General features: G+C 44.5%; 1 protein-coding gene across 2 annotated transcripts in view; it reads right to left on the reverse strand.

Annotated features, from left to right (window-relative positions):
- Window positions 1-14,154, reverse strand: part of IRF2 (interferon regulatory factor 2) — an 80,671-nt gene extending 66,517 nt beyond the window's left edge. The window contains exon 1 of one of the 2 annotated variants that reach the window (XM_034647601.1): window positions 13,889-14,154. The gene's annotated coding sequence lies outside the window, so the exon portion shown is untranslated. The remainder of the gene's footprint in view (window positions 1-13,888) is intronic. The other variant, XM_034647600.1, reaches the window with a different exon arrangement.
- Window positions 14,155-14,183: the final 29 nt, after the last annotated feature.

The raw sequence follows: 14,183 nt of genomic DNA on the forward strand, positions 1-14,183 counted from the left end.
ACCCAACCGCCAGCTGCCAGTCTCACTCCCGAGGGGAGAGCGAGAGCCCCATCACTCTGTAAGCCAACAGGACACCCTAGCCTGAAAACTTCTGCTGTGCTAACACACTGCTGCGGGGCGCCCTGGCACCCGCTGTCTTGGTTCTCTAACTCGGCTTTCTCATCCGTATTAAGGACAAGCATCTACGATAACCTGTTCGTGAGCACTCACTCTCTTTATAGCCCAGCTCGAAACAGACCAAAGCAAGCACAGAGCAGCATTTTCATACCTGCGCACTACTTCCTCTTGGGAGCCTGTGAAAGCACCTCAAAGGCAGGCCTGCTTCTCATCAAAAGCACAATCTGGTCCTTTCTGCAATGCCCATCATGTGTAGAAATGACGAACGCACACCCCCTTCACCTCCTCTCCAATGTGGCAGGCTCACAGCTCTGCCAGCCCCGGCCAACAGTCATCATCGACCTCTCACTAAAATGTAAGGGGACAATGTTCCAAATCCTCGATCACCTTTCCGCCCAAGAAAACTTGCTCTATGCTCAGAACAAAGCCTTGCCTTACTAAGGGAGCACATGCCTTGAGGTAGCTGTGGCCACCCAGACTGACCCGGTCACTCCCCTGATCCATCTGCTCCCGCCCCACCGGACAACTCTCCACGCGCCAAGAGTGGAAGGAAATCTTCAGCCCGTCTTTTCTTCGCTCTGTTCTTTCAACCAAAGGCGCCCGGCTCCCCCATTTGCCACCAGTGGCCATGGCCAACCTCCTGTGGCAGGTGCAAAGTCCACGGTGAAGCACACCCCCATTTCTCTGGGCAGAGACACAGATCCTTTGGCTTGCGGTGCTTTTATTAAGCACACATTTCTTCTTTCTGTTATGACAGATGGTTATCTACCGCCTGTCTCTCTAAGTAAATGATAAGCTCTTTGAGAACATGAAATTGTCAACTTTACGTCTCCACAAGCACCAGGCGTCGCACACACCCGTTCAAAAAGGTCTCTTGAAGGAATTAATTCTCCTCAGAGTCTCACTTAAAATACGTGCTTGCAAAAAGGAGTCGTCAACCTCATTTCATCATGATTATAGTTGTTTTCATGGTCCTGGAGGCCAATTTTGAGGCCTCCTTTAAAAAAGCCTGGGCCCCCAACCTGAAGAGAATATAAATGCCCCCCCTCCACCTTATGTCAGAGACATTATGTATCTTCTTCCCAATTAGTCCCAACTCGCTCCTAGTTATAATCCGTTATCTTGCCATGCTGTTTGATTTAATAAAGACCAACTCTGCAAAAGGATCAAGTGATATGAAAAAATCTGAGCACAACGTAAAGCAAACCAACGATAAATTTGCTGCTGCACGTTTGTGATATTTCACTGAATTTCCTCATCTCCTATAGCTTGCGTAAGAACGAACAAATGGTTCCTCATTTGGTCGATAATTCACAAATAAATATACAAAGGCTTTCATTTTACTTTACACATCTGTTACTACAGCAATACGTGTTTTTCCATCCACACAAGTAGGAGTATTAAACCATTACTGGGTGTATTCCGTTTAAATTCACATGCCCCAAGTGTTATTCTAAGACTGCTGCTACCCACTTGTATCCTAGGACCACAACGGTGATGAACCTGGGGGTCTCTTTCACAAGCACCACGGAGCAGCCCACTACAATTAATTCATGACTGTAGTCAAGCACTGCTAGGTGTTTCCTTGTACCAGAAATTTTAAAATTCAAAATACAACACAAAAAAAACATTAATTCTTTACTACAGAGTTCAACACAACATACCGAGTACTTCACGTGGCCACAAGATCCTGGGCACGTCATTCAATGTCTCCAGCTAAAAAAACTAAGCAGCAGACTACAATCTCTATGGAAACTTCCAATTTCAGTATTCTGTGAAAAGATTAAATACTTTTATCTGATCCCGTTTATGCTGATCCACCCTGATTTACTTCACGCGACGTAACTGAACTCAACGTGCTCTTCAACAGCTTTACAGCATCGCAGAATGTTATAAAGGATTTTGTGCCGCGAGCTACACATACTATACGTGGGGAATCATTGTGAGCTTTTCAGACCAGCTAGCATGTCATTTTGGAACCCACAGAGAAGAATGACATAATCCTACAATTCAGCAACAAAAAAAACCCCAAATAACCAAATCAAAAATGGGCAAAAGATTCGGACAGACATTTCTCCAAAGGAAATATACAAATGGCCAAGAACATCACCAGCTATTAAAGAAATACAAATCAAAAGCACAATGAGAGGGGAGCCTGGGTGGCTCAGTCGGTTAAGCGGTTAAGCGTCTGCTTTCAGCTCAGGTCATGATCCCAGGGTCCTGGGATCAAGCCCCAGACTGGCTCCCCAGTCAGCAGGGAGTCTGCTTCACCCTCTCTCTTTGCCCCTCCCCAACCATTCGTGCTCTCCCTCCCTCTCTCTCTCTCTCAAAGAAATGAATAAGCAAATGAGATACTCCTTCACACCCATTAGGAGGGCTAGTATCAAAACAAAACACAACACAAAAACTGAAAGTAACAAATACTGGCCAGGATGTGGAGAAACTGGAACTTTCATGCATTCCTAGAAGGATGCCAAATGGTATAGCCACTGTGGGAAAGTTTGGTAGTTTCTCAAAATTTTGATACATGGAATTACCATATGATCCGCTGGATTGAGAGAATGGGAAGCAGGAACTCAAACTGCTACGTTTTAGACCAACGATCACAGCAGCGTGTTTCACAACAGCCAGATGGTCATAACCCGAGTGACCATCAACAGGGGAACAGTAAACAAAATGCGGGAATACTGTTCAGGCCTAAAAAGGAATGAAGTTCTGGCCCCTGCTACAACAGGGATGAACCTGGAAAGTGTTCTGCAAAGTGAAAAAAAAACAAACACAAAGGTACAAATACTGTATGATCCCACGTCTGTGAGGTAGCTAGAGGAATCGAGCTCATAGAAGGTAGAATGGCTGTCGCCAGGGGTTGAGGGCCGTGGGGTTATTGTTGAATAAGCACAGAGTTTCTGTTTGGTATGGTAAGTACACTCTGGGGTGGAGAGCAGCGACGGTCGCACAGCATCATAAACGCACTTAACGCCTCCAGATTATACACTTAAAGACGTTTATAATGGTGAATTTTATGTTACGTAACTTTTAACACAATAAAAAAAATTAGTAGACAGGCATTTATGAATTCCGTTTCCGGTTCCACCGTTTCCTTCAGGCCTGTCATGGATGGTAGGTATTCCTTGATTCCAGGCAACTTGAAGTATTCACTAGCCAGACGTGTGTGCGCACGCCTACGTGCACTTGCACGCCACACACAGACACGCACACACACGTGCACACACACAAAGAATGAGAGGAAAAGAGGGAAGTGAGGGAAAATGAGGATTTTCAAAATCAAGTAAGAGCCAATTTCCTGTTCATGGTGATGATACCTCCAGCCAAATGGGGAGAAAGCCTGTCGTGGACAAGCAAAGGGCTAGCTTCTCCCAGCACCACCATCAGGGGAGGGATGAGAGCAGCAAAATTTACTAGCAGCACGGCTAGTCACAGAGCCTACCTTGAGGGGAAAGGGAAGTAGAGAGCAGAGATAACCATCAGGACTTACCCACATGGTTTTCCTGATGGTAAAAGATACCTAGCAACGGTTGAACTCTACATGCCAAACGAAGTGTGGAAGAATGGTAGAACAATGGTGACAACCAAGCAATATGTTGTTTTATGCCTATTATATAATTTATTAAGAATCTGTCTGTTAGGAATTAAAATGTATACACCTGGCCAAAAGGGTGTCATATGAGCCCCATGGCTTCCTCTACGCACCGAGACAAGGCCAGGGGGGCCCATGAAGACCTCTAGAGGGAATTCACTCATGTCTAACAGCACCTTCTGGAACTGGGGTCTTCCTTGCCCAAGTGCTTGATTCTGTTTTACGTAGCTGTTAAAATTAGTGATATCCTTGCAGTCATTTCTTTGTAGGGAGGATCCTCTACCCAGCTAACTCAAATCCAAGCTTATTACCTTTTTACCTTTTTGTACCTCCCTCCCCATATAGTTAGCATGATTAAATATCTGTGAAATACATAACTGAACAAATGAAGGATCAAAATAGTCAACTGTCCCAGTTGAATGACCCATCTCAAACCAAACTGCAACCTGACTTAAAAAAAAATAAAAAATAATTTTTTTAAGTCTTAATGTATGAAAAGCACCTGCAAGAGAGGCAAATCTTCCCCAATAATACTGTAAATTCATTCTGACTTCTCGACTCACCAGCATGACCACACCCAGAAGTGGAAATACAGTTCATCTATCTATACATTCCCTACTGGGGCCTTCTTGGCAGGCTCCCCATTTCTACTTTCATTTTATAACCGAGAGAAGAAAAGGGAGCACTGCCATCTGTGTTGGTCCCTGGGAGTACCCAGAACATCCCACAAGCCCACAGTGTCCTTTTGGGGCAAGAGCCTCATGTCCAACTTCTCTACCCCGAGGACCTTAACTTCCAAGGTCAGCTGAACAGTGCACATGGGTTAAGTTTTCCCATATGAACAAAATCCCAACATTCCCCAAAAAGAGTCAATAAAGATTTACCTTCAGGATTACTATTTTAAAGTGAGATTATACTTTCCTGTACTTCTGTCAGTTGCAAATCCCCAAACCTACTAGAATTCACTTAAAACTAATCTACAGTGTTTTCATTGGTAGAAAGCAATCAGGAAAGCTCTGACCCGCCGAGCAGCTGGGAATTTCTATGCTGAGGGTTTGGTTTAGTCTTTATTTTTCTAGCTGCCAGCCCTGCTAACATGATTCAGTGAAGGCCGTATTTAATCTCGTGCAGAAAAGCTACCTAAGCAGTTCTTAGGTAGGCTTCAGTAAAAATAAATTGCCTTGGCTCTGTGGAGAAGTCTGTCGCTTCAACCCAACAGTTATAGTCAGAGGGGACAAATAATGGTAACTGTCAAATATTGTACTTGATTTTAAAAGAATTTCACTGCGTATACGTCACGGCTAAGTGTTTGTTCATAATAAAGTTACTGTCAATAACTAACCCACCAAGAAAGTAGCAGCACCCAAACACCTATCTGGGGTTTATCGGTGACCGCAGCTTATTTATATGTACAGGGAGGTATACTCGATGGAACTTACATGTCAAAGAAAGGGGCTGGGGGCGCCTGGGTGGCACAGCGGTTAAGCGCCTGCCTTCGGCTCAGGGCGTGATCCCAGCGTTACGGGATCGAGCCCCACATCAGGCTCCTCCACTATGAGCCTGCTTCTTCCTCTCCCACTCCCCCTGCTGTGTTCCCTCTCTCGCTGTCTCTATCTCTGTCAAATAAATAAATAAAATCTTTAAAAAAAAAAAAAAGAAAAGAAAGGGGCTGGTAAGATTGTTTGAAAGTTCTAGGTACAAAGGAGAAGAAAAAAAAATTTTTTTTCACCTTCTGGATGTTGAACCCCTAATACAAAGTGACAAATCCTAACACAAAGCGACAAAGCCAACGTGTATGTGCCCAGGACTTACACCATTAGGTTTCTGACCCAAAGCAGCTCTGTGCCATCCACCCTGAACTGGAATCCGCCTTCTGAGCTAACCTTTGCTTCAGCGCCGAAACTCAAATTAACAAATATTTATCTAGTTCTTACTGGCTATCAAGGCCTGTGGGGAATGCAAGGGAAGCCAGCACCAGCCCAGCTCACCAATCACTTGCCCTGTAAGTGTTATCAATGGAAAACCCAACGAATTGACAATTTTCTGAACAGTTCAAGGGGCCAAAAGGGTTCTAGATGTTTGAGGCTGCTCGCCAAAGGAATGGCACGTGCCATGTGTTGCTTCTAAAGAAATCCAGAGCATTTTAGTATCTCAGGCTGAAGAGATCAAGGTGGGGTTTGTCCGGGGAGGAGGGGAGGGACTTGCAGTTACCACCGAATGACCACATCACCTAAATGACCGCTCAAACCTGCTTTCGCTCAGTCCTCTTAGGTTCAGTCCCTGGATGACAACTTTTCCCCACACTTCTCTTCTTGTCCTCATCTTGCACCATACCTAACATGGCAGCCATACGTGGCCACTGCCCTCTTGAAATGTGGCCAGGCTGAATTCAGATGTGCTCCAGGCATAAAAAACACATTGGATATTGAAGATTCGGTACGGGAAAAAGAACGTAAATGACCTCATCAGTATTTTCCTATGAATCACATGTTGAAATGGTCATATTTTGGACACACTGAGCTTTATAAAATATTAAAATTAATTTCTCCGCTTTCTTTCTACCTTCCTAACATGGCTACTAGAAAATTAAAAATTATGCATGGGGCTCATGTTTTATTTGTATTGGACAGTGTTGTCCAATCAGTATTTTTTTTTAAAGTTGTGCTTTGGCACTCTGTCTCTAAACGGGCAACGGTTATATCCAACACTAGCTCGTAACAATCCAAAAATGTCTCCAGGATCTACAAAGGGATCAAAACTATTCTAAATTTTTTTTTATACAAATCAGGGATCTGGAGGTTTCTGCAGTTGTGAAAAATCTTAAGTCACACTCTGATGGACTCACACTAAGTCATTCTCCGATAAAGGTGGTTGTGTGAAGAAACAGAACTTCCCCAGATCCCTCAATGCTCCCGTGAGACACTTTCACCACCCGAGACCCAGGAACGTATGCAATACAGAGAATGAATAGGACGTAAAGACAGGACATGTCTGCATTCACGTCCCCTAGAAACATTTTATTCCTCACTCTGCCATGAGAATTGGATCTGTAGCCATCTGTCTATATTAATTGCTCTGATCCAAGAGGATAATTTTACTCTTATCCACTCTAGAGGGCCAAATGGTGACAGCCAGGACTAGGACCCTGGGTTAAGTTCCCAGGGTGCCAGGAAGACCTGTCTCTAAGCATGGACATTTCAAAGGGGACGAAGCCCAGATCTCAGGAATACTTCTACAAAGAGCCTTACATTCCAAAAGGTTGGGATGAGAACCCTGAATCCTTTCCATCAGCTCTGAGCAAAGGTGGGGATTTTTTTCCTTCTGTTTCTCCCTTGGGTTGCTCTGACGTCATCCACAGAGTGTAGCCCAAACTCATGTTCCTCCATTGCTGCAACATCGCTCTGGCTGCCGACCTGGCCGTAAGGATCGACAAAGAACTCTTTGCTCCCACCCCAGTGTCTCGTTTCTGCAGTATTCACGTACATAAAGGAGGTATCTGTGAAGTAGGGTAACATCTGTGCCCCCCCAACAATTTTTGACAAAACAGCGTGTCCCACCCTCACCAAGGAGCCCTCAATCTCGGTGGCTTAAGTAGCAAGCGCTGCATCAGGACAAGGGTATCTCTTAGCACGAGCGAGGAAAGCCCGGATTCCGGAGCCTGGCTCCATACGCCAAGGCAGAAAGAGCTCAAGAATGGCTACAACTAAGGGCGCCTGGGTGGCTCAGTCAGTTAAGCAGCTGACTCTTGATTTCAGCTCAGATCTTGATCTCAGGGTCATGAGTTCAAGCCCTGTGTTGGGCTCCAGGCTTGGATGTGGAGCCTACTTCAAAAAAGGAAAAAAAAAAAAAAAGAATGGCCACGTCCACGAACAGCACCCTCCTCAGCAATGTCCTGATCTTACATTTATCAAGGTGAGGTCAGAGGGGACACTTCAGAGTTGTCTTGAGACGATTTTTCTGGTTATAAAAGCAATCGTACTGCTATATTAATTTGGAAAAATCCAAGTGTTTCAAGGGAGAAAAGAAAGCCAAGCACCCTCGATCCCACCATCCAAATGTTTTCTGCCAGTTTTTTTTTTAATGATATATATACGAATACACACACATTTCTAAAATAAAATTAAGGTCACAATTAAGTATCTATTTTCCTCCACTCAACATATATCGCAAGCATCTTTCCATCATTAATTGCAAAAACATGAATTTTATAAGCTGTCCATCCTCATCGTCCGGATGTGCCAGAATTCATTTACATGTATTTCCATTGTGGGCATTTAGAGTGTTTCCAAATTTTCAATATAACAAAAGCTAATTCAATAAACATCTTCAAAAAAATAAATCCTTGTCCCATCTCTGGTCACTTCACGTGAGTACGTTCCTACAAGTGGGATTACTGGAACAAAGAGTTTCACATTTTTAAGACTTTGAGCGTGTAACACCAAATTGAATTCAGAAGGTTCATTTCAACATACAATCCCAACTGCCACAGAGTGCTTAGTTTCACCATCAGTGACCTACGGGACTGACCCAGTGATGGCACTGGCAGCTCGCCTTAACTTTGTCACCTGTTCTTTAGGGGAACACAGAATCGGCCCATTCTGCTTTCCTGATGCCTAGTCACCTCCTACAACCTGACAAAAAATAAAACAGCAGGGAGGAAGACCAGCATGGGTCTAAGAGAGTGATGACAATATTTCTAAAAATTTTTATCACCACGTATCTCTTCCTTTCGGGGCCCATGGTTGCCTCCAAAGGCAATTCTGGATGGAGTCTGAGGCCTCCAGTAGGGGGAGCAATTCCTCCACCCGCTCCAGGCCCAGCACTCCTACCTCAAAAAGCTTCAACCATGCCCAAGGGATAACTACCTGCAACCTCCTGTTCGCCTGCCTAAAGTCGGCTGATGTCTAGCGGTTTCCCATCAGACTTTACCTCCCGCAGGATAAAAAGCTTAATTCCAAAGTCGGACTTGGGGGGGTCCTCTAGTATGCCAACTTGACCTTGAGTTCCTATCAATTAACTACCGACTTTCTCCCTGCTACCCTGAATTTCCTTCAGTGATATTGGTTAACGAGACAGAAAATCCACCTGCCTGATTCCCTCTTTTCTCCCCTCCCACTCCAGAATTCAGGAGGCACTATTCCACCCTACACCTTATTCTCTCTTTTCATCACCTCACCCCCCAAAAGTGTCACCTTCCAATGCCCTCCCACTGCTATCCCACCCATCCACACACCCGCTAACACCCGACCCAGGTGTTAGGACACTCTTCTCAACACTGTAATTCTTCTCATCCGGTTCAATAATTCTAGGGTAAGGAGAACAAAAAAAGCTCTCTTCAAAAAAACACATTAGAGATTACTTTAAAAAAAGCAATTTGTATGCAGTCCCTTCTAAGTCAAAATGTCAACCTCATGAAATGGGAAAGTCGGTAGGATTCTAAGATTACGGGGCCAGGACAGTGTATTCTATCTATAAAACATTTCTTTAGATCCTACACAAACCTGACATTTATAAGCTCAATAAGGACAAACTAAATTGGAAGCTCATCTCTCCTTCTATCACACTGGGCGTGCGAGTGTAGCGACAGATTGCTAAGTACGCCTGAAAAGAAATTACTTATGAAAATTACAGAGCAAGTACTTAAGTCCCAAAAATATTGGTTTAATAAAATTCGACAGAATTTTATCACACAAAATCCTAAATTATGATATTTTGTTGAACGACACTGGCCCTGCCCTTGAGATAAACATGCTCAGAATCCCTCATCGGAAAGAATCGCACAAGCCTTGTTTCTCATAAAAATGGGGACGATGCTCGGCTCCAGTTTTCTCTTGTTTATCAGAGCTGAATACTACACTGATAAAGGGGGTATGAGCTGAAACAGAAACAAACAAAAAACAACTCTTTATGGCCTTCCCAGACCAAGAGACATAAGCATAAAACAAAGTCCTTCTTGCCTCTTCAGAATGGAAAATTCAAAGGATTACAACCATCACACTAATATCTCTTTCATATGACAACCAAGGCCAACAAAAGCAGAGCCAATGGAGAGTGACCACAGATTCCCAACTCAAAGCCCTGTCTAAAATGTGGAACACAGGTCTGCATAGCATGGCCTGAGACAACAGAGAAATAAACGATCTGGCCCTTAGAAGGAATCCTTGATTCGGTGGTTCTCTGCCTTCACTCTGGCCCACACATCTGAGGGACAGGGATTCAGAAGGCCCTGGCAGATAACAGAGGCTGGCTATGGCGGGGGGGTGGGGGTACTTTGAGTGAAAGAATCAAGGAGAGGAAGGCATTGTAGACAGTCTTAAGTCTAGAAGATCCTTGTGGCTTCTGAGAGCCCCCTCTGCCCCGGTGATATTGAGACGCACACGAGTCCCACACCCCATAGCTAACAGCACTAAGTAGCCCCATTTTACAGACGTGAAAACTAAGGTGCCAAAAGGAGAAGTGATTGGGAGAGTTAATGAAAGGGCCGAAAGTCAACTCCAGGCCTCTGGACACTTGAGTTCATGAACCTTGCACTACACAGAGCTTTGAACATAGCTGGTTGTCAACAAGTATTTAAGAAATTAGTGATAGAAGGGTACAAGTTTGTGTTCATTCAATAAAATAATTTCCCAGGTTACTACAATGGTTCACATCCTGGGATCCCTGGATCCCCAGCAGAATTCAAAGCGCCTGCTGCCAGCAGGGGTCCTGGGCTAGTTTCAGAACTCAGAAATCTATGAGAAACAAACTGAAGACTTCAGAGGGGAGGGGGGTGGGGGAATGGGATAGACCAGTGATGGGTAGTAAGGAGAGCACATATTGCATGGTGCACTGGGTGTTATACGCAACTAATGAAGCGTCGAACTTTGCATGGGAATCCGGGGATGTACTGTATGGTGACTAACATAATATAATAAAAAAAATCATTAAATAAAATTAAAAAATTAAAAATTAAAAAATTAAAAAAAAAAAAAGAACTCAGAAATCCTAAGGGGACTATGAGTTCATCTGAAAAAAAAAAAGGCTGCCCGGGATCTAAAATGTCAAGTTTCTCTACTTTGGACTGGAATTAGATCAACCAGATTTGAGGATGCTAATTCTCCCAGGTCAATCAGGAGTTCTGCCTGGAAGTCTTATGCAATTCTAATAATAAAAACAGGCATCAAAGTCTTCCTAACCAAACACAATCTATTTCAGTGACAGTTTGTCAAAAGATGGAACTGGTGAGGGAGAAAATCATTTAAAAAGGATGCTTGAAGGTAAAGTGTTGGCAGCTGGGGGCCTGCTGCCTGCAGCCCACAGGGCCTGGTGGAGTCCTCAGGACAGGCTAGGGCTTGGCATCAGGTGCCAGACGGCTGGATTTGCTGCCGGTGTATGTCCCTTGGTATATTACACAAAATACTGGCTTCACGTTGAGATCTGGAGCCTATAGAGAATTTATCAATCTTTGCTGAAAAATCGAGGTTTATTCAAACTTCCTCGCTTCCATTCCCACCAGCCACTTCCTTGAGGGCCATCCCTCAACCCTGCCTTGGGCAGACATTATGCGTCCGATATTGATCACACTCAGGACAAAAACAGGACACATCTGGGCCAAATGCGCAGAAAGCCCTGACCTCCTATCCCATGTGAGAGAAGAACCTTATGTCCCATACTGACGAAGAGAAGAACTGATTATTAATAATACTGACACGTCACAGCAATTTACATTCTCTTTATATATTACTTTATGTACTTTTAAGAGGTTATATTTTATAAAAAATATATTGTTTATTATATTTATTTTCACATATGTAGTGTTGGGCATACACTAAGCACTCAATAAATTAAAGTTAACCCAATTCCCTTAAAGATGTTATAGCAAAATACTAAAATCAGCTAGGGGCATACCTGTAATAAAGATAACGGATTAAAGAGTCTGAAGCAATGAAGGAAATTCAGACTAAAGCACACTGCGCCTGAAAAGATTTATATATATGTGTGTGTGTGTGTGTGTGTGTGTGTGTGTGTGTGTGTGGAGAGAGGAAAAAAATACATTGGTATCACTGTTATTTCCATATAATTTCGTCTCCATGGATACCATCTAACTTCTGACAGGAAAAAATTCACTGACAATATTATATTTCACTGTTAAATTCCTTGATGTTTTACATAAAAAACAGCTATTCTGTGTTTAATTCCTTGCCATTATCCATATACTCTTGGAAGAAGTAAATCCTTTTTCGCCGCAAATTCTGTAAGAGAAAGTCAGTGTTCAAACCACAATCCCGATTTCCTGGCCTTTTCCTATTAATGACAATGCAGGATTCTGAAAGTTAGTGCCTTACACATTAGCAGATTGCTGTAACTTATACAACCTTCTTTCATACACAGGATCTCATCTGTTCCCCAAAGTAACCCTATCAGATAGGCAGTTAAGTATCATAATCACCTTCCATAGAACTAACCCCAAAAGGTAATCACTGTTATTTATCTTTCGGTTGTGTGTTATCAGCTCACCAACTACAATACAATTTCCCCAGTGGGTGAGGAAGTTGTTTTCCTGTTCCCAGTTGAACGCACAGAGCCTAGCACTGTGTCTGGTGCCTAGTGAACGTCCCAGGAATACTTATGAAATGAAAAAATAACGTCCTTCATCTGCTTCACGCCCTTTTTGGTATAAAGCACAAAACAGAACCATGTCCCAGATACCCCATTTAGAGTTCTGCTCTCTATCAAAAGGAAATTGTGTGAAAATGTTCTAGAAACAACAGAGCTCATATTCGATAATCCTAATAATGAAAGTACAGTGTCCTTGCAAACACGAAGCAATGGATGCGCACAGAAGTTAAGTATCCAAAGTCTCGAGTGTTCCACTACTAGTTTTGAGTTTAACAGCCTTAACTAGCTTTGGTATATTGAGTATCTGCCTAATAAACTACTTCAGAAGGCAGAGTAAGAGAAAAGTGGGGCCATGGTTCATAGAACTGTCAGTACTCTAGGGCAATTTCTTTGCCATAATTTGCTTCCAATTTAACTACAACCTCTCACTTTTGATTAAGATGACATTTTTACAGGTAAGTCAGTCTGAAATATGCAAAATTATCTTCAACTTTTGAAGATCAAAAGAAAAAAGACAACTCACCGAGGATGAAGTATATAAATGTTTAATATTTGGAAGCAATTACGAATCATCATAGAACAGAACTCCTGAATCCAAGAGGCCAAAATCTAACTTCTTACACAACAGGCTGAGTTATAAATTATAATCATTCACTAATTACAGCGAAATTCTGGACTTTGCCATCTATCAATCAATAGCTGTTCCAAGGTTCCCCACAGAAATGCCCATTTAATTGCTAAATATTCCATCTCCAAAGTTTCCTTAGAAAAGACCATTTTTTTCCAGGATTTTTTAAGTTTCTATTTTTACCCCTTCCCCCTTCAAAAAGGAAGGATGGGGCGTTGGGAAAACTAGAGAATCCTGAATCTGTGTGCACCCTGAAGTGAAACAGGGATCACCCTCCACGTCCTGGTAGGGGAGCGCGCATCTGTCTAACATCAAGACGACCCACCTTTCGAACTCAGTCTGTCACCAGACCCCTGGCTGCACCTGCCCTGAGAGCACCAAAAAGTGCAGGGTCCTAAGCTCCAATGCAATTTGCAATCGGTCTGAAAACTAATAAATGACTGCAGGCTTGACAGAAGCCTTGGTGATTCCTGAAAATCCACAACAGGAAATGTAACTATCCTCCACCCTCCCTAGCCATTCATCAAAAGCAGACCAAGTCACAGCAACAGGGAGGCCAGGGGAAGAAGGCAAATGCCAGCACTTTTCCTCCCCTAGACAGACTCTGCGTTTTCTTGTTCCCTAACCAAGGACAGGGAGCACTACCCACCGCCCGCGCTGGAGGGAGGAGGCTGAAGAAGGACGGAGCGGGTAAAAACGTCCCCAAGTTCCAAACACTCCTCTAAGGGGTTGCAAACGAGTGAAAGCCGCGCCGCTCCTCTCTGACCACCCCGACTGCCAGTCCCAGGCGGCACATCCACAGCTGATGCCCGAGGCTTCTGCCTACACCCACGGACCGGGGCGCCTCAGCGGGCGCCGGGAACAAGGTCTCCGCGCCCAGCTCGGGCTGCCAGCCTCCTTCCCTTCTCCCCCTCTAACAGGGCAAGGGGGTAGGGCTGCAAACGTACCGAGACCTGGGGCCAAAGACAGATGCCGGCGCGTCCTGGCGAGGGGATGTAGTTACATCCAGAGGCCCTTGGAACTTGCGGAGGCTTCCCGAGCCCCTCTCGGGGGCCAGCCCCCAGGCCGGGGCACTGAGCGCGGCCGCGGGCGGGCGGGCGCCACGATTGGCCGCGGCGGGCAGCGCTCGGTGGGCGAGCCCGGCCGGCGAGGCGGAAAGGAAGTGGCGGCCACGGCTGTGCACCAACCACGTTCGGCCGGCGGGCGAATGCCACTCGGCGCCCAGAGCGGGGTCGGAGGGCG

The sequence above is a fragment of the Ailuropoda melanoleuca genome, chromosome 18, assembly GCF_002007445.2.
Source record: "Ailuropoda melanoleuca isolate Jingjing chromosome 18, ASM200744v2, whole genome shotgun sequence".
Taxonomy (NCBI): domain Eukaryota; kingdom Metazoa; phylum Chordata; class Mammalia; order Carnivora; family Ursidae; genus Ailuropoda; species Ailuropoda melanoleuca.